Source organism: Armigeres subalbatus, chromosome 2, assembly GCF_024139115.2.
Source record: "Armigeres subalbatus isolate Guangzhou_Male chromosome 2, GZ_Asu_2, whole genome shotgun sequence".
NCBI lineage: Eukaryota > Metazoa > Arthropoda > Insecta > Diptera > Culicidae > Armigeres > Armigeres subalbatus.
The window spans coordinates 100,771,350-100,790,892 of record NC_085140.1 but is presented as its reverse complement, the minus strand read 5'-3'; the positions used below and the strand labels follow the sequence as shown (position 1 = coordinate 100,790,892).

General features: G+C 37.9%; 1 protein-coding gene across 2 annotated transcripts in view; it reads left to right on the top strand.

Moving 5' to 3' along the window:
• Nucleotides 1–19,543, top strand: part of LOC134210430 (WD repeat domain phosphoinositide-interacting protein 2) — a 30,996-nt gene that overhangs the window by 950 nt on the left and 10,503 nt on the right. The gene's annotated exons all lie outside the window — the stretch shown is intronic.

Genomic DNA, 19,543 nt, shown 5'->3' with positions numbered 1-19,543 from the left:
CTAAAGATTTAACAATTATAAAAAAAAACATTGACCGAAACCTAGTTTTTACGATAAAATTGCCATGTAATCTGTTTTGTGAAAAGGCTTCATAGGCCTAGAACATAAGTGTGGCCTTCATATTCATACTTCAATTTTAAAAAAAGATACGGAGTGAGTTGTATAGTGAGTCGGAGTGAGCACAAATAAACCAACCGTCTAAGACGAGTTTAGTACTCTCCATTTAATTCCACTACGTTTTGTTATCATTGCAGATACGTATTTCGACCTCACAGTTGAGGTCGAAATACCGATCTGCAAAGATAACAAAACGTAATGAAATTAAATGGAGAGTACTAAACTCGTCTTAGACGGTTGAATACATTCCACTTATAATATTTTTTCCACAAATAAACCCTTTTTTTACTTTTCAACTATGAAAACAGGGGAAATCGACAATGACATATTTTTTCGAGATGTAATTAATATAGAAGGCTGGGGACACCCTAGAGAATCGCATCATTTTCAAATGGAAAACGTTGTAATATTGGGGATCTTAACCACTTTACGTGAATCTTGTATACAATCACTACGATGCCAATTCAGTCAATTCAGTGGAAAAATAATCAAAATTGTCAGCGAGTTCGGAGTCTATAGACTCGGTATACCACAGAGCCGACATCTTGCAATATTTGTGATGGTATATATTGCTAATTGCACGACCTTCCTTCTGCCAAACTCCCGTATGAAGGGGGAGGGAAGAATATCAGTGTGGAAGCTGATATATCTCCACTGGCAAAATGAAGGTGTTTTTTTGCTCATATAGAAGAGGACGGGGCAAAATCGCCCTCCGGGCAAGAAGAGCACCCCATAATATTATAGCGATTATGCTTTTTTTCTCTCTAGATAACCCCGCCCACTGTTAAACTATAGTCCAACAAAAGACTTGATACTGAAAAAATACAGGGCTGTTACAACAGTCGCGGATTTCGCGATTTTCGCGGATTTGTCGCGGATTTACCCTTCCAGTCGCGAAAATCGCGGTTCCTTCAAACATTGTCGCGAAAATCGCGGATTTATAACTACACTCTCGCGAAAATCGCGATTTTTCCAATTTAATTTTAGGATAAATTCAACATGTCGATTATTTGGGCGTTTGCAGAATAAGCAATCCGTCAAAGATCCAAACACATGGTATTCGAATAACCTTTCAATAGTCGTATGGATGTTGGTTTAAGTGGACTAATAGAAAGTCTGTCGAATTGCATTTATAGATTACTGAAATGCCGAGAATTATTTATTTTATTGCCTAGAACTTTTGTGCCACTAATTTTGGAATTACAATTAAGATTACTTGCGCTGCATAGAGGGTCGACGATAAAGTTGGATCAAACGCATTAATACTCACACATGCAACTGACGGGACGGAACTGATAGCTGATCGAAGCTGTCTTTATTTATGTGTTTTTGATTTATAATATTCGGTTCAACACCAATGAGGAAAGGAATCAGAAGGATTCCTTTCGCGAGCCAACCTTGAGTCCCGCCAATAGCAAGGTACATATAATAGCAATTTAATTTAAGAGGAAGGCCGGACCAGAAGAGCCGCCTTGTGAGCTAACCAAGGGCTTCGCCAGTTATTTTAAAATTATTGTAAGGATAAAATTAAGTAAGTAGAGAAAAAAACACAAAAACACTAATAAAATAGACAAAAAAAAATGGCATGATAGGGTTCCCGCGGTTCCGGCTTCTCCCTGAGGACTAGAACCCTGGGGTTCCTGCCGCTTTGCATGACTCCTTATCCTAGGGTGGTGGGAACCTGGTTCATCTGCATCCTCGAGTGTTCCTTGCTGCTGAAGGATTGAGGTCTAGGTTGGGAATGCCACGCTTTGGTCATCCTCGGCAATATCAGCTGTCAAACAGAAAGTCCTTGTGGATTGTTCGACCTCTCTTTTTGTTGAGAAAGGATCAGATCGCATGTCAATGGTTGGGGCGATATTCAGAAATCCGAATATCGTCGGTGGAACGATAGATATAGGTTTTTTTCATTGCTCGACCATCAGTTGCATCAAGTTTTGTACCATGCTTAATGACTCCCACTATTGCAGGCATCATTCAAACTATTCTATATTCGTCCTTTGTTTTATTATGTATTCCAATAACTTTGTGTAGGCTAGTTTTTTTTCAGTTCAATGTGTTTTTGTTCCATTACCTATGCTTCAAAATTCATCGCTGTTCTTATATCCATTGAGAGTTTATTCGTGATTACTTAGGTCTTAGTTGGAACAAACTGTCTGACTGAACTTGAGCCTTGAGACTTCAAAAGACTCCTACGATGGATAGCACATACGGCGTTGTAATGCTCACTATAGATGGCTAATCGCTAGATCCTGGCAAGTCCCTTCTACGTTTGGAAGACTACTCACTTACGAACTAGTTTGCACATGTGGGGGCAGAATCTAACTATTTCCGCTTACTAAGCTTCACTCCGATATAGATTCATTAACTCTTACGTACTCAGTTAATCCTGGGCCAACTGCTAAAAAGCGCACTGAATTTTAGTACCCTCAGGTCTACTTCAATTGCAAAACACCATCCTGTACGCGATCTACCATGAAGCCTACCTACGGTCTCTTTTGGTACCTCTAGTGCATGTTATCTTTGCGTGATGCTCTTCCGGCAAATAAACAACGTGTCAAGTCTGTCGTGTTATATAAAATTAGCAATCCCCATCCATTATCTCATACGTAGTGGTAATGACATCATTTTTCAAATCGTGAACATTATCCAAGTTTTTACAAATTCGTAGGTCTTAGAACCGTTCCTGTCCGCCTCTGGTATCATTTCGCCTGAGTGCTTTTAAATCAGATTTGTTAAGCTTTGTTCGGGCCTCTGCAGAGCTATGTCGCTTGCTTTTGAAGAAATTGTCTTATTTAATAACTGGCGGATTGATGGAAGTGCAAAATCCAATGACTGATCAATAAATAGCCGGACGGATTATTGGTGCGTCCATGCCCTTGTAAAACGATGGTAGATATTAGAAAAAAAACCCAGATTAATCCACCTAGCAGTGATGATGCCTTTCTCGTGCATTATAAAATATATTGAAAAAATCACTTTAAAAAGGTCAAAAAGCTCTTTGGGTGAATAGATCACATTTTTTCGATCATTTTAATATTTTGCCTTGCCACCATTCAAAAACAATTGTTTTTGATGTTTTTTCCAAGGGGGACCTGTGGGAAAAAACAATGATTTTTCAATAATTCCGAAAAGCAATGATCGGGCCCATTTTCAATAGCAAACAATTCCCTGTCGAATGCAACTTGTTGCGAGTAAATCGGATAATTCTAAGTTCTAAAACGTGTGTCTACAAAATTTGTACACATACACATACATACACAAAAAAAACAGACGTCACCTCAGTTTGTCGAGCTGAGTAGATCGGTATATCAAGCTCTATCTGGTAAAAGGGCGAATGTCGCAAGAGAGAATTCTCTTCGTCGACTTCCCCTCTTTTAAATAAAAGTGACAAGCAGAGGATTTCTTTGCAGTTTGTCACATCAGAATGCAAGTTCGCATTGTTTTCTATCGTGCTGAGGTGATAAACCACAAAGAAATCCGCTGCTTGTCACTTTTATTAAAAAGAGGGGAAGTCGACGAAGAGAATCCTTTCTTGCGACATTCGCCCTTATTCTAGATAGAGCTTGATATAACACTATGGGTCTCCGGGCCTTCTATCAAAAGCTTTTTTGGAGCAATCATATAGCCTTTCGGTACAACTTTGTTGTACGAGAAAGGAAAAAATGCATATGTTACAAATATGCGATCGTGGGTAAATAGTACAATAATTAGCGCAGCGGCACGTTTTAAAAAATACATTATAAAATACAATATGAATTAACTGTCCAGACAGCGCGTCTACAATTGTTTTAGGGCCGATTCCCACGTAGTGTTTTTTCACCAATGTAATATTAAAGTTCAATAAAACTAGTTGTATGTCATACATTGATTTTGCATGCCTTTGTGTAATAATTGTACAAGTACATTTGTGAAAATTAACAACACAATTCACATAAATATCAATGGAAAAAAGCCGCATAATATGGAAATAATGAGGTGTATGAAAACGAATGTTATGTTCAAATCACCCAAATGCCCAAACTACACCATCATTCCACCCAAACCACCCAACCCAATAAGCAGTTAGCCTCAATGACACGCCTCTTCTTTCCTTCCAAAGCAGGAAAAAAATGGCAGCAAACGTAACGAGCGCACGAGAAAGCATGTACGAATGCGATTTTTATTTCCAAAGATGAAATTTTTACAACTGTGTTGATGCGAGCGGATAAAGTCATCGGCTTCGGTCTCTATAGCGCGTGTGTTAGTTTTCGTGTTCCACATTTGAAGCTTTGGAAAGCTTTGCTTGAGAGGTTAGCATCATCAATAAAGCACGAAAGAAGCAACACAAACTTTAATCGAAGACGGCTAATAACAAGACACACAGCTGTCAAATTCTTGCATATACAGTGTAAACATCATGTACACTTGCGCCCCCGAACGACTCCCAGTAACATTAACATGATTGTGTGCGTGATAAACCCAAGCTACATCATATGTGTTCGTATCCGTTTGATGCAAGAAGAAACGTCAAAACCATTTCTTTTTGCATTGAACATTCCGAACCACGAGCGGTTTCTTTCCGGAAAAATATCTTTTGCATATGGATGGTGGCAATCGGTATTTGCGATGATCCGGTGCAACGATAAATCGACGAAATTGAATGGCTGAAACCGACACAACAATTTGGATGTGAACTTTATTAATTGAGTGAGGTACACCGTACGGTATCGTAAAGTAAATTCAGAAAGGAAAAAAATGCAAAGCACTATGAAACAACTAAGTTTGTCCCTATTTGATTTGCGTTCAATTATTTTCCGCTATTTACAAAAGAGGATGATGTCGATTACCTTCAAGTGCACGAGCTTCTTTTATGTGGATAATTTATGAAACCTGGGGGGTGCTGAAAATAATTTGTCATTTTTGAATTTATTATCCACTGGCAGCAGATCTCGCAACAGCTTTGAATCCGAACGTGCACATTATTTTCACTAATAATAGTGCTAGTTGTCGTCTGATTGTTTTTCAATTTCAAGCAATTTCTCGATGAAAACAAATCCCATCCTGCTGGAAAGAGAAAGATGATTAGCCGTTAGCAAGCTCTCTGGTCCTCGCGCTGTTGAAACAAATTCACACACACAAACACTTCATCGTAGTGTTTCCGTGACCCGATGAGGGCGCTTCGAAAGTGTAGACTGAAAAAGAGAGGGAGCTGTGTGTCTTGTTATTAGCCGTCTTCGGTAGTATTTAGAACATTTGTATATGACACATTCCGGCGTGACGTTACAACGTTTTGACGTACCTTTAAATAGTTTTCTGGAGAAAGCTTTCATAAAACATCTGTAAACATATGCATATTATTACATATTCTGAATCCTTATAAAATTTCGGATCGAATAGATATATTAACACCGAATATGTGTAGGAAAATGGCTTTCTGGGATGCAATTAGCTGCGTGACGTTACAACGCGCGTGAATTCGTGATTTTGTACCTTGACTTATACATGGTAAATTCTCTGCTCTGGTTGTTATTTTACTCCAAAAATAATGAACACCTTTCAAATATATGAGGATAATGGATGACCCTATGGGGTAATATGCCTAAAATACGGACTAAGTTCGTTTTATTCGACATAAACATTTCGTGACGTTACAACGCGAGGCGCTCTAAAAACAGATTTTCAAAGCGTTGTAACGTCACGAAAAAGTATACCACTTTAAAATCAATTTTAACATGAGTTTTCAATCCATAGTGTATGGTATTGTACCAAAATGAAAAAGATATAATGTTCGATGCTGTATTAGGTGAAATCCTGGTTTTGATCAATGGCACGGAGCGTTAATTCCAATGCCCAAATTTGCAAACTGGAACCCATATTTAGGCTTCTTTGTAAGATTTAAACGAGTAGAAACAAAAAGCTGATCGTTCGAGCATAATACACAGTGTTTGGTCTTATGTCAAAATTGCGGCATAACTAAAATTGAAAATTTAATTAAAAATGCATTTGAAATCTAAAATTTTATTATAATAGTAGAAGCAAGTGTGTACAATTAAACTTTATATTCCGAACGCTCGCTTTGATGCTTGGGTTTTCAAACGCCAAATTTCTTGAAAGTAACTGCAATAGCAGAACTAGTTCTGATTGTCTATTCCACGTGAAACACAAGATATATATATATATATATATATACCTCAAGAAATCTAACATTAGTTACCTGATAAGTACATTGTTTATCAACCTCATCGTTGAAGATTTTTTTTAGGTTTGTCACATTTCATTTGGTATCAAACGCATGAACGCGCATAGTCACTCTCAATGCGATTTGAGGTTTTTTAGCCCCGGGAGGCTATGGATACAATCGCAACGCCTGACTTCTACACCAAGAAATTTCACATTGATGGTTGCATAGTACTGATCCTAACTAAACTGGTACCTTTGGACCTCTGCGGGCAGTATTTCTTTCGGCAGAACAAATTTCAAAAACCTGGCCGAGGTCTAGTTGATCATGTACACTGAACCAAAATATCCTTTCAACAATGAATGAGAAATGTATTGCTCATGCCCTTTAACGAAATGCATTCATTCACCGGATGATTAGCATTCGATTGTATTGAAACCGGATGACAGGGACTGATATGACCATCATCCAAATATTAAACGATTAGTATAGGAAAAGCGTATGCAATTTTAAACAACTTCCGAATGAGTAGAAAGCAGGTAAAAGATGAAAGCATTCAAGAAGGATTTCGAATTCGTGTCGAAATAGCGATTAATTTCTCGATCGGTTCCTTTTTCGATTGTTATAGTTTATACAAAGAGAATGATATCAAGGTAAAGAGTAAACAGCAACAGCATATATTTTTATTGTTAACGATAATGTTTAAAAAGGTTCTACATGTTTTCCTTATATTATTCGTATAAGACGATCCCCACCAGTGCGTAAATAAAGCCAAAATAGCAACCTCTATCATGACGCGAACTCGCACCGGTCGTTGGTAAACGGGTTTGGGAAATGTAAACGCAACCTTCGGTGAATAGCGAGTTGGCAAATTTGGCGACCCGCTCCAACCGTTGCCAAACCATCACACGGAAATATAAAGTAACCCATAAATAAAAAAATATGCCGTCTGCTGAAAAATTGTTCGGGTACTCATCATCAAAACCATTGTGATGGAGGTCAGTTTAGTTTGGATTTCAACTGGTTGGCGGCGCTAGTGCATATGAAATAACCTGATAGGTTAGATATCTCGAAATCTGGAATTTTTAGAATATTGGCGTCTTCTACAAAGTTGTTCGGGTGGTCAAAACCATCATGATGAAAATAAGTTTAATTTGAAATACAACCGCTTGGCTGCGCTAGTGAATTGGAATTAACCTAAAAGCACAGACAAACAGACGTAACTCTTCATACAAACTGTTCGAAAAAATATCTTCATTCGCTTTTCAGAAAACACTACTGCCACCTGTTATCAGAATCGCGAGACACAGAGTCGGCCATGATTATTTCCCATTTGACATTTGCTCCTAACGCATACATCTATATCAATCATCATCATCATCGTCATCAACACAGAAAACATTCAGCAGCATATACACTAATCAAATGTCAAAGCGATTGAACACTAGCGCCTCTCTTGGCACAATCGCGTAGCACAGATGTATTTCAAATCAACCGTTGAACACGTGAACGATGTTGAAATGGGAAGTGTTACGTCTGTTTGTCTGTGCTAAAAGGTTAGATATTTCGATAGTTGAAATCTTAAGAATATTGCCGTCTTCTACAAAATTGTTCGGATGATTAAAATCATCATGACGAAAGCAAGTTTAGTTAATAATACAACCGCTTGGCGGCGCTAGTGTATTGGAAATAACCTGAAATGTCAGGTATCTCAAAATATATAATTTTTAGAATATTGCCGCCTTCTACAAAGTTGTTCGGGTGGTCAAAACCATTATGATCAACGCAGGTTTAGATTAAGATATAACCGCTTGGTGGCGCTAGTGTATAAGAAATAGCTTGCTAGGTTAGATATTTCGAAAACTGAAATTTTTAGAATATTGCCGTATTCCACAAAGTTGTTCGGGTGGTGAAAACCGTCATGATGCAAGCAAGTTTAGTTTTAAACACAATCGCTTAGCGGCGCTAGTGTATAAGAAATAAACTGATAGGTTAAATATCTCAAAATCTGGAATTTTCAGAATATTGACGTATTCTACAAAGTAACTTGCCATAAGACGAGTTCGTACAATTCCATTTAATTCCACCACTTGGTTGTACCTTTGACAGATACTACAGTAAGACCATCTTCAGTGTCTCGTATTTGACTCGATTCGACTCAACTCGAGCGCCAATTAGTATTGCGGTTTCAAACTAAACTTCTGATTTTGATTGTTAAATCTTACATAATAACCAACCTAACAGATAATTCGGATAACTTTGTAGAAGATGGACACTACGGATTTAGAAATATTCAACCTAACAGGTTATTTCTCATACACTAGCGCCGCTATGCGTATGAATTCCAAACTAAACTAGTCTCCATCATAAATGTTATGGCTACCCGAACAACTTTGTAGAAGACAAAATCTTTCTAAGTCTTATAGATCTCGAGATATCCACCTCACTAAATTATTGCATATAAGCTAGCGCCACCTAGCAGATGTGTGTCTAGCTAATCGGATAATCACAAAATGCATTACGCACATATTTATATTACAAAAGTTGGAGCGCGTTCTGAAAGATTTGAAAATAAATAATATTTGTTTCCTGATTTTATTTATTTCCGTGTTTGCCTCAATAGCAACCGGATATTCACCACCGGTGCGAAGCATGATTGCACTTCAACAACCTTGATAGAAACAACCGGTGCGAGAACAAGTGCATAAATAAAATATGAACGCATTTCGTTCCTATACTAGACACTCATTTGGATACGCATCGGTGGGGATCGTCTAAGTAACTCCTTATGTACACAAAAACTTTGACGAACACGGATTTTAGGACTGGACATTTTTATAAATTGACGGGATAAGCAGGGATCACGTATCGATTCATTTGATACCGTGGTTTAGCTGCACTGTACCGACGATCAACAATACCTTCAGGTAGTTTTTGGCACCAAATCGGCGTTTGTTAAATATTTTGATCCGTCTTCATGGGGCACCATTACTTTAGTGTTCTGTTTTTTAATTCCCGGTCGCCTCCATCGGCAGGGTAATAGGGTATCCTGGATCCCGTTTTCAAATCCTGTGAAATCCTGATGCGTCGCATTCTCTGCATAACAAACAACCCACACCGTTGAATTCGTATACTGGAATACATTTCGCTGTAAACGAAAAGTTTGCAAAGAGTTTACACCCAGGTTTTTTTACGATGTTGGAATTCATTAATTTCTCGGTTAACCTGAACTTTCACAGCTTTTTAAATACCCCCTGAATTTTCTTTGATTTTTTGTGAATTTTTTCGTGGCCTTAACTCTTTGTTTTATTGACACTGAAGATCTTAATCGGCTAAAACCAAACCGTGTAAAAAAAAAGCTGGGTGTAATATTCTTTTATTAGAATATTTATTCTCAATTTATTTTCACTAAAAACTTACCATTTTCGAGATTTTTACGTGAGCTTTGTTCCTGGTGTTCAGATTTTATTGACGAGTTGAGAAAACTTGCGTTCTCATCTGGTTTCTATATTCACTGAGAAAAAAACCAATGGCGGCAGAGTATCAACACTTCTGTCAGCAATACCGGCAAGTGTCTTGAAATTCGTATACGAAAATATACCAAAAGCGGATGATAATCGTTAAGGGGCGCGATCGAACCAAACTGCATTCGCTTACGAGATGACATTTATTCGCTTTTCAGGCACCCGAAAATTGAATGACAGTGCATCTTCAAAGCAAAAGCAAATCATCTGCATAGCAGAAGGACGCGTTATGAAGATAACGAGAATGACAATTTTTTCGTTTGGAAGATGATGTTTGGGCTCAGTGTATGTTCGTGTGCGCGATATTTTAGAATAAATATTTCTACACGGGGAGACCGAAGGACCTCATTGAGATTTGAGAATAGTCCTTTTTAAGTTATTTTTTCATAAATATAAGTTCATCATTAAATAGACCTAAATTAGATGAATTACGACAGTTTATTTATTGATTAGTTTCATTATATCGAAGTAGTCGTTCACGTTTCTACATGTAGGGTAACTATTTAGGCCATGTTTCTAATTTGGCCAGTTTCTCGTATAACCCCGAAAATAAAGATTTTCGATGGTTTTATTAGCTATACAGGAGATATATCGCTTTTTTATTTATTCATTTATTTACCGACGTGTCGCCCCATAGAAAATAATTCAAATTTGCTGCCCACGACCCCATGATGAAAAATCATCGAACACTACCGCCAACCTCATAATGGCTCGCAAAGTTTTCGTAGCTCAGCCACAAACCTACGTGTATCAACATTGCATCGGAGTTGTGTACAGTGATCGTTCGCTAATTGGGGCACGACCTCACCCCAACTAGCGAATGCCGTTCACTAATTGGGGCGTTTTGACAAGCGTCAATGTTGTTTACTTTTTGCATTGAACAAAAAGAAAATTTTACGCGCCAGAAACCCAGGTAACCATTAGCACTTTATTTCGCCTTTTCGGCTATATAGGGCTATTATAGAGCCAGTATGAAGTTTGTTAGCTCTGTGGTAGCCTTATAGTCGCACGTATGGCTTATTTCAATGCTTATGGTTACCTGGGAAATATCGATCCCTCCAAACACGGAAACAAAACGTCAACGCGTTTTTGACATCACATTCTGACGTTTAGCTGCTTTTTAATTGGGTTTCGCCCCAATTAGCGAACCCCCAACTAAAAAGCGCCCCAACTAGAAAAACCCCAATTAGCGAACGTTCACTGTATTAACTCATTTGACAGGAGTGTTCGCCCGCAAAAGCAAATGACCTTTAAAAAGTGGGGGACAATCAGAGAGCGCCAGTGACACGTCGGTCCGACGGTGGTTGTACTGTGGGCAAACAGATTTTTCACTTGTCCTGCATATACTGACGGAAATGGGTGATATCGCCGAAATACAGTGAACGTTCGCTAATTGGGGGTTTTCTAGTTGGGGCGCTTTTTAGTTGGGGGTTCGCTAATTGGGGCGAAACCCAATTAAAAAGCAGTCAAACGTCAGAATGTGATGTCAAAAACGCGTTGACGTTTTGTTTCCGTGTTTAGCGGGATCGATATTTTCTGGCGCGTAAAATTTTCCTTTGTTCAACGCAAAAAGTAAACAACATTGACGCTTGTCAAATCGCCCCAATTAGCGAACGGCATTCGCTAGTTGGGGTGAGGTCGTGCCCCAATTAGCGAACGATCACTGTACTACGCCACCCTATGTCACATTGATTAAAAATTCGTTTTTTGTATTTACGTTGATATGTTCAATCTGTATCTATAAACACGAATTGAGCCAATTTGTCCGGATATCTTACAAGCTCCATAGGCTTTATGATGAATATTTTTCCGTGACGTTACAACGCAAACTTCACCTAGGTGAAACTCATGCTATTTACCTCTGATTTCATGTCTATTACCACCAAAACAAAACTTTTTTCGAGTACAAAGAGCATACGAAATTTTAAATTCGAGAGTGCAAATTGATGCATCAAAACCCAAATTACAGTCAATTTGGGAAAATATGTCTTAAAACCTGTCACTCTTCATTACTGTCAATTATACTAATTGTTGGTCAAAAACTTATGTTAAGCTAAAATATTATCATACCAAATATTTTATTTGATGATTTAGGTATTGGAAAATATGGGAAACACAAAGATAATGTCAAAAATTGAGTTTGAAAAATTGGTGCTCCGGTGGACCTGTCCGAAGAATGTGTCATAATGCGGAACATTTGTAAAATCCAGGTTACTTTGTCCTCCTTTGGACGGTTCGTAAGTAAATTGATGAATATATTTTAATATTTTTTCAGCATATACTGTTATTGACAAACGCTCTATATTGTCGAATAGAGCTCCCTATTATTCACCTTACCCACTAACACAAATTTTCCTTCCCGAGACATCTATGAAGGTAGTATGGGTTCCCTGCATCTTCACTAGTAGATGTTGAACTAACATTCCTTTCCTTCGTTCCGTGATTGTAAGGACGTGGCCAGGTATACAACTGCTACTGTATAGGAAAAGGTACTAATCCCAAGTACCAATTTGCGACAATATACAGTAGATTGCTCAATTGAGCATTGTATAGCCACCCACGATTTGTACAATCACATATGCTATGCTATGCTATGCTAGTTTTTGCCTTTCTCGTACAACAAAGTTGTACCTGAAAGGCTTTCATTTCACTCCCAAAACGTACTTTTTATAGAGCGCTTGTAGACCCATAGTATTATATACCATTCGATTCAGCTCGACAAACTGAGCAAATGTCTGTCTGTCCGTGTGTGTGTCCGTGTGTGTGTGTGTGCGTATGTGTGTGCACATTGAAACATTAGCCAATTTTTCTAGTACTAAACCTGAATCGATTTTGCTACAAGTTGCATTCGATGGGGAATGTTTTCTTCTTGTTCGCTATTGAATTTCATAATGATGGCACGGCTCAAAAAATAGTAAATATTCAAAGAGTTATGAGACATCATTATTTCGTAACAAATAAGCTATCGATTTTCTAGGTTATGTTCTCCCAAGACACAATTTATTCGAAACCGGCACACTGACAGCATAGAATACATAGCTTACACGGAAGAAAAAAAAACTTCACAAAGAAACATAGAAACCCATTAATGAGTTAAAAAGTACCTATTTTAAGATTTCATGTATACACTGAAAATTCTAGTTTATTTTTCAAAATGACCTAAGAAACATATTTTCATGAATGAATTTTAATATTGCGATCAACAGACCAATATGATAGCTTTTGATTGCGGTACACAAATTAATTCATGAAAAAAAGGTGACATATGTTCTTTTAAAAGTTAAGCGTCATTTCTGCCATTTCTTTCCCCTATGGGCCGATGTGAGCAGTGAGAAGTGAAAAGTGAGACGTGAGAAGTGCGAAGTGAGGAGTGAAAAGTAAGAAGTAAGAAATGAAAAATGAGAAATGAAAAATCACCAGATGATCCGAAATGAAAACAAAAATGTTTTTCCAAATTTAATCTAGACTATCCTTTGAAAAGAGCTGAAATTTTTTTTGCTAATATTTTCAAATGGATATAATAGAAAAACGACGCATCCCACAAAAAAGTGTTGTATGGGTGACCATCGCAAAATCAGTCAAAATTTCTAGTGAAAATATCGGAAACAATCCAAATTGAGCCCTACACTGAAAAAAATCAGTTTAAAAATTTTAAAGTCGATTTGCGAAAAAATGCTCTTTTTTATTTAAATGAAATTTTGTCTCAAGATAGGTGATTATGTTCCCTACCAACCGTCCATACATCGCAAGCTGGGCACTCTTCCGTTATTAGCTTCTTTAGTTGCGACTAGTTACGACCAAAACATTGTACTCTGCCTGACTGTACAGGAATACTTAATATGAGTATATATGTATACATATGTTAAATCCGCTCCTTAAAGACACTGAAAAAATCAATTCCGTCAAGAAAAAGTTTTTGTTAGAAAAACTTTTTTCCCTTAAAAGTGCCCGGCTTGCGATGTATGGACGGTTGGTAGGGAATATAATCACCTATCTTGAGACAAAATTTCTTCCAAATCAAAAAGAGCGGTTTTTTGCAAATTGACTTTTATTTTTTTAAATTGACTTTTATTTTTTTAAATTGATTTTTTAGTGTAGGGTTCTATTTAGAGTTTTTCAAAAAGTTTTATTAGAAAGTTTGAATGATTTTGCGACAGTTACCCATACAACACTTTTTTGTAGGAAGCGTCGTTTATCGATTATATCCATTTAAAAAAATCAATAAAAACAAGTTTGACCCTTTTCAAAAGATAGTCTGCATCAGATTTGGAAAACCTAAGTATGCACTTTTCTTTTTACAGCACCTTTTAAGTATTGACCAATAAATTGACAAAAAGTCAACTTAACAATAAGAACACTTGCAAGTTCCCACAAAGTCCTATTTGGCTTCATGAATTTCTATTACATTTCTCGCATAACTTTTCAAAAGGACCTAAGTAACATTTTTTCATGAATTCTCGCTTAACTTTCAGCACCTAAGTAACATTTTTTCATGAATTAATTTGAATACTGCAATCAATAGTTTTCATGTTGTTCTGTTGATTGCAGTACTCAAATTAATTCATTAAAAATGTTACTTAGGCCCTTTGAAAAGTTATGCGAGATTTATAGTACAGCAAAAAGCCATCTAGTAGAAAATCTAGATGGATTATTCCATTGCTGACAAACGTTCATTTCGAACCAAAACCGCAAGTTGCTGGTTGATTTTTTGTCATATACTCTGTCTCGCTCAAACCAACAGCGAATAATCTAACGACTACTTTCACGAACACTTTATTGTCAGATTTTCTGGATATGATACACTGCGCGGCGTTTGTAATGTTCCCAAATGGGTACTTGCACAAAACTTCACGCGGCGAATGACTTTCGAAAGGTACGGCCGCGACAAACGATACACCGCAATGCTATTCATCCATAAGAATCAAGTAAACGGTGCAGAAAGCGCGGCGGTACCTTTCATGAAAGGTTCGCCGCGTGCAATTTTGAGAAAATCAGGCAATAAGGACCAGCCACTTTAACCGACCGTGTCCATTTAGCAAGTATGGTGTTGAATATAATCTGTAGATTAAAAAAAACAGTTTAATAAAGTAAAAAAAACTCAGCAAGTAACCGCACAATATTGAGTAAAACAAATTAAGTGTGTAGCATTTCTACATTCAATGAATAAATTTCGCACCGTGTATACTGACAGCATTAAAGCGAAGACGGCTAATAACAAGACACACAGCTCCCTCTCTTTTTCAGTCTACACTTTCGAAGCGCCCTCATCGGGTCACGGAAACACTACGATGAAGTGTTTGTGTGTGTGAATTTGTTTCAACAGCGTGAGGACTAGAGAGCTTGCTAACGGCTAATCATCTTTCTCTTTCCAGCAGGATAGGATTTGTTTTCATCGGGAAATTGCTTGAAATTGAAAAACAATCAGACGACAACTAGCACTATTATTAGTGAAAATAATGTGCACGTTCGGATTCAAAGCTGTTGCGAGATCTGCTGCCAGTGGATAATAAATTCAAAAGAGACAAATTATTTTCAGCACCCCCCAGGTTTCATAAATTATCCACATAAAAGAAGCTCGTGCACTTGAAGGTAATCGACATCATCCTCTTTTGTAAATAGCGGAAAATAATTGAACGCAAATCAAATAGAGACAAACTTAGTTGTTTCATAGTGCTTTGCATTTTTTTCTAGGTTCCTTTCTGAATTTACTTTACGATACCGTACGGTGTACCTCACCCAATTAATAAAGTTCACATCCAAATTGTTGTGTCGGTTTCAGCCATTCAATTTCGTCGATTTATCGTTGCACCGGATCATCGCAAATACCGTTTGCCACCATCCATATGCAAAAGATATTTTTCCGGAAAGAAACCGCTCGTGGTTCGGAATGTTCAATGCAAAAAGAAATGGTTTTGACGTTTCTTCTTGCATCAAACGGAAACGAACACATATGATGTAGCTTGGGTTTATCACGCACACAATCATGTTAATGTTACTGGGAGTCGTTCGGGGGCGCAAGTGTACATGATGTTTACACTGTATATGCAAGAATTTGACAGCTGTGTGTCTTGTTATTAGCCGTCTTCGATACTACCTACGTCCGATCACGCACCAAATATTTACTCACTCGGTCGCGCGAACTATCTGCTTACTGGGCAGAAACACGACAAAACAAGCATTGACGGCCGCGCAATGCAAAACACAAAATTTCGGCAAATCGCGCGATCGTTCTGCCGTCCGAAACAAGAGCCAACCCGCACTGAACTAATTAACTTTATCACCGGCCGCGCAATGCAAAACGCAAAATTTCGGCAAACCGCGCAATCGTTCTGCCGTCCGAAACAAGAGCCAACACGCACTGAACTAATTAACCTTATTACCGGCAGACCGCATCGTGCTTTCGTGCTGTGCGGTTCTTTCTCTCTTTGCGGAAGGAAGTTTTTAATACTACCCGAAGCTATTTTAATTTCAACGGTGCTTCTTAGCGCTATTTGTACCCACTGATTCCGTTAAGATCTTTGCAAGGACCCGTGCCTTCGTTTTACGTTGGACCCGTTTGCGGAAGTAAAATTCCGACAAGCGGTGGTAATCCTGCAGGGACACCGTTCTGGGAAAAAACCTCTTAGAAGGTCACGTCACCACGCTCAGCCCTGAGCATGAATAAAAACAAGAGGAAGGAGTAGTCTCTGACTTCTTCACTTCCCTCAAAGAAACAAGGTCTCAAGACAGTCCTGCCAAAGCGCGGAAAAATAGAAGGAAGCTGGAGAATTCAGATATTCCTTCTAACTCTAATATCGGAAATAATTCTTCTACAATCTAACTGAGCAATCAGTTCGATTTGATTAATGATGAAAGTGAGCCAATCGATTCTACCTTTAGCCCAGGTGATTCGATTCATGCGGAAAAGCAAAGGATTCCGCCAATTGTGGTATCTGTTGCCGAGTTTTCTGGCTTCCGGAATGAGATTTTGAGTAACCTTCAGGGGATCAAGGTTTCATTTCAGATTGCTAGGAAGGGTGACTGCCGCGTTTGCCGGGATCCTTTGACGATCGCAAACGTCTTCTTCAGTATTTAACTGAGAAGCGCCATAAATTCTTCACATACGACGACAAAACTGAGCGATTGTTCAAAGTCGTCTTGAAAGGTCTCCCCAGTGATGATAAATCACTGGATGAGATTAAAATTGAAATTTCTCAATTACTTGGATTTTCACCAGTCCAAGTAATTAAGATGAAAAAGAATCACTGGTACTTCCCAGAGAGGCATTTCTCAAGAATTTTATTTAGTTCATTTTAACAAAAGTGAACTAATTAATATGAAAAGTTTGGAAAAGGCCTGTATTATGTCTCATGTCCGTGTTACATGGGAACATTTCCGCAGGCCTGGGGAAATTTCAAAACCCCACCCAGTGCCGTAAGTGCCAAAAGTGGGGTCATGGAACCAAACATTGTCACATGGATGCTAAATGCATGATTTGTAGTGGAACCTCTCACGCCAAGGACGCATGTCCTGTGAGAGAAGATTCCAATAAATTTAAATGTGCTAATTGTGGGGGCAATCATAAATCCAATTTCTGGGAATGCCCTTCACGCAAAAAAGTTTTTAATTCCCGTGCAAAATTGATGACGGGAAATTCCAATCGGATCACAGATTCGACGGGTAGAAATTTTTCAAACGCTCAAATTCCGAAACCGGTTACCGGTCGAGCAATTCATACCCACCACAATTCACAAACAAATTTTGCCGCTCGTCAACGGGTAGCAAGCACTTCAGTAAATTCCAATTTTCCAATGTACCTACGTATGCAAACATCGCTGCTGGTAGACAAAATTTCTCTTCTCAAAATGAGGTTTATACCCATGTCCCAACGGAAAATAACGATCATGTTGCCGATTCAGGTAGCATGACTGCTTCCGATTTTGATTTTTAACTGAACAATTGCATCACATGATTGATGCAATGTTCAAAGCAAATACCATTCCTGAAGCTGTTCAGGTTGGTATAAAGTACACACAAAAATTGTTATCGGACTCCGTTTCAATGGATCCAAATAATTGTGTGAAAGTTCTAAATTGGAATGCCCGCTCTCTAAAGGGTAAGGAAGATGAATTATTCAACTTCCTAAAAGTTCATAATGTGCATATAGCCATTATTACAGAAACTTATTTAAAACCAGGACTCTCCATTAAAAGAGATCCAAATTATTTTATCTACAGAAATGATCGTCTTGACAGCGCCTGTGGTGGGTCGCCATTGTCATTAATAGACGTATCAAACATAAATTATTTTCTTCGTTTGAAACCAAAGTTTTTGAAACCTTGGGAGTTTCTGTTGAAACAAATTTTGGACAATTTTCCTTCATTGCAGCCTACTTGCCTTTTCAATGCAATGGGCAGCAAAAGAATTTGTTGAAAGCTGATCTTCAAATTCTGACTCGCAACAAATCAAAATTCTTCGTAATTGGTGACTTCAATGCCAAACACCGTTCATGGAATAATGCTCAAAGCAATTCCAATGGTAAAATTTTATTTGAAGATTGTTCTGCGGGATATTATACTATTCAATATCCCAATGGACCAACTTGTTTTTCTTCCAGTCGAAATCCTTCTACAATTGATTTAGTTTTAACAGATTCAAGTCAGCTGTGTGGCCGATTGGTAACTCATGCTGACTTTGACTCTGATCACCTTCCTGTGACATTTGAAATCTCACAAGAAGCCATTTATAATCCAATCAGCTCTACTTTTAATTATCATAGAGCTGATTGGGATTTATATAAAACGTATATCGATAGGAATTTTGATGTTGATATTCCTCTCGATACCAAAAGTGATATTGATAATGCTCTCGTATCTTTGACAAATTTAATTGTCGAAGCCAGAGGCATTGCAATTCCGAAATGTGAAGTTAAATTCAACTCCATTATTATTGACGACGATCTTCAGCTACTGATCCGTCTTAAAAATGTGAGAAGAAGGCAATACTAAAGAACTCGCGATCCCGCGTTGAAAGTTATTTGGCGAGATTTGCAAAATGAAATTAAAAAACGTTTCGCTATTCTGAGAAATACCAACTTTGAGAATAATGTCTCGAAGTTGGATCCCAGTTCGAAACCCTTTTGAAATTAACAAAATTCTTAAGAAACCTCAAAAGCCAATTCCAGCGCTTAAAGAGGGAAATAAAATTTTATTAACAAATGGCGAAAAGGCTCAAAAACTTGCTCAGCAGTTCGAGAGTGCCCATAATTTTAGTCTAGGTCTCACTAGTCCAATTGAGGATCAGGTTACACGGAGCTTCGAAGACATTCTCAATCAAGAGAATGTTTTCGACCCTTCGTTGGGAAACTAATTTGGATGAAGTGAGATCTATTACTAGAAAATTTAAAAATATGAAAGCCCCAGGTGATGATGGTATTTTCTACATACTTATCAAAAACTTCCTGAGAGCTCTTTATCCTTTTTAGTTAATTTATTTAACAAATGTTTTCAATTGGCATACTTCCCAGATAAATGGAAAAATGCCAAAGTTGTTCCTATTTTGAAGCCGGACAAAAATCCAGCTGAGGCTTCTAGTTATCGCCCAATCAGTTTGCTTTCTTCAATAAGCAAACTGTTTGAAAAGATTATTTTAAATAGAATGATGGTTCATATTAATGACAATTCTATTTTCGCTGATGAGCAATTTGGTTTTCGCCATGGGCATTCAACCACTCATCAGTTATTAAGAGTAACGAACTTAATTC